The sequence below is a fragment of the Populus nigra genome, chromosome 2, assembly GCF_951802175.1.
Source record: "Populus nigra chromosome 2, ddPopNigr1.1, whole genome shotgun sequence".
Classification (NCBI taxonomy): Eukaryota; Viridiplantae; Streptophyta; class Magnoliopsida; order Malpighiales; family Salicaceae; genus Populus; species Populus nigra.
This window is the reverse complement of record NC_084853.1, coordinates 12,458,697-12,461,196: the sequence shown is the minus strand read 5'-3', so window position 1 is coordinate 12,461,196 and position 2,500 is coordinate 12,458,697.

The window sequence follows — 2,500 nt, the reverse complement described above, 5'->3', positions numbered from 1 at the left end:
AGTGTTGGAATCGGCAGCGCCGACGAAATCGGCAAAGTCGGCAGAATCGGCAGCGCAGATTTTTCGACGAACACGGGCTGGACGGTGGACTGTCCAGGCCAGGCAGGAAAATTCGTCGAGGGGACACGCTGACGAAACAGCGCTGGTTCAGACACGGTGGGCGCAGTGTTGGAATCGGCAGCGCCGAGAAAATCGGCAAAGTCGGCAGAATCGGCAGCAGGTGCTGGCGATGAGTCAGGACGGACTGGATAGTCCAAGGCTCGATGAGAAAGACCGCTGGTTTAGACACTGGGGCAGTGGCAGCCCGCGGGGCAGTGTCGGCAGATTCGGCAGCAGTGTCTGCCGATTCGGCAGCGTTGGCTTGTTGGCGCGGGGGGCCGATTCGAGTGGGGACTTGGGCAGCGGGCAGTGAAAGCAAGAGTTTCCCCGATGCTGCCGGGAAAAACGCTCCCCGGGATGGCCGGGTGAGATGACCCGGCGGCCCGCGACGGGTCATTCAATTCCATGCCCCGTCAACATAACTCCCGATGTACTGTTTGCTTTTTCGGAAGAAGAGATCCATCCCCCCATCCTCGGCCAGCCAAAAACGCTCCAATTAATGGCCGGGTGAGATGACCCGGAGGCCCGCGACGCGTCATTCAAATCACTGCCCTATCGGCTACAACTGCTGATGGGTGGGATTAGAGGCCTGCCATGGTGGTGAGGGGCGGCGAGGACCGTGAAAGCTAGAGTTTTTCAGAGGCTGCCGGGAAAAAGGCCCCTCGGGTGGCGGGGTGCGAGGACCAGGCGCGTCATTCAATTCTCTTCCCTATCAACTTGGCTCCCGTTGGCGGGATTGGAGGCCTACTGTTTGTTACAGGGCTAAAATCGTCAGGGGAAGAGCTGACGAAACAATGCTGGTTTGGATGCAGGGGGTAGTGTTGGAATCGGCAGCGCGGACAAAATCGGCAAAGTCGACAAAAAAGACTGTTGGTCTGGACATCGGGGCAGCGGCAGCCATGCCGACAGGGGGGGAAATCGGCAGCACAGATTTGTGCAGCTGCAGGTTCGTCGGGGAAATCGGCAGCGCAGATTTTTCGATGAACATGGGCTGGAAGATGGACTGTCCAGGCCAGGCAGGGAAATTCGTCAAGGGGACACGCTGACGAAACAGCGCTGGTTCAGGCACGGCGGGCAGTGTTGGAATCGGCAGCGCCGACGAAATCGGCAAAGTCGGCAGAATCGGCAGCGGGTGCTGGCGATGAGTCTGGACGATTTATAGTCCAGGGCTTGATGGAAAAGACTGTTGGTCCAGACAATGGGGCAGTGGCAGCGCGGATTTGTGCAGCTGCAGGTTCGTCGGGGAAAATCGGCAGCGCAGATTTTTCGACGAACAGGGGCTGGGCGCTGGACTGGCCGGGCCAGGCAGGAAAATTCGTCAGGGGGGCACGCTGACGAAAACAGGGGCTGCGGAGTGGAAAATCGGCAGCGCAGATTTTTCGACGAACAGGGGCTGGACCGGCCGGGCCAGGCAGGAAAATTCGTCAGGGGGGCACGCTGACGAAAAGAGGGGCTGCCGCGTGGAAAATCGGCAGCGCAGATTTTTCGACGAACAGGGGCTGGACGCTGGACTGGGCCAGGCAGGAAAATTCGTCAGGGGGCACGCTGACGAAAAGAGGGGCTGCCGCGTGGAAAATCGGCAGCGCAGATTTTTCGACGAACATTCGTCAGGGGGGCACGCTGACGAAAAGAGGGGCTGCCGCGTGGAAAATCGGCAGCGCAGATTTTTCGACGAACATTCGTCAGGGGGGCACGCTGAGGAAAACAGGGGCTGCCGCGTGGAAAATCGGCAGCGCAGATTTTTCGACGAACAGGGGCTGGATGCTGGACCGGCCGGGCCAGGCAGGAAAATTCGTCAGGGGGGCACGCTGACGAAAAGAGGGGCTGCCGCGTGGAAAATCGGCAGCGCAGATTTTTCGACGAACAGGGGCTGGACTGGCCGGGCCAGGCAGGAAAATTCGTCAGGGGGGCACGCTGACGAAAAGAGGGGCTGCCGCGTGGAAAATCGGCAGCGCAGATTTTTCGACGAACAGGGGCTGGACGCTGGACTGGGCCAGGCAGGAAAATTCGTCAGGGGGGCACGCTGACGAAAACAGGGGCTGCCGCGTGGAATGGCAGCCTACACGCAGATGCGAATTCGGCAGCGCACGATGGCTTGAGCAGGTCATGGGTTCGACTTGGCGCGATCTGAAACCTGGACGAGGGACTGTCGACGCTGGACGAGCCAGCGCGGTGGCCTGTCGTGCCCCGTTCAGGGGGGGCCTGCCGCGGAGACAGCCCTCGCGGGCTCGACAGCGCAGGCCAGCGTCCCCGACGTCGCTGGCCGCGGCAGGCGAGCTGCCGGGGTTCCCGCATTCCTACAAGAAAACGTCGTGCTTTCCACATGAAACCAATCCAGTAAAATCAGCCATATTTTTATGAGGCTGCCCACTGAATTTGGGGTCATTCCGGGCCGGTTCCT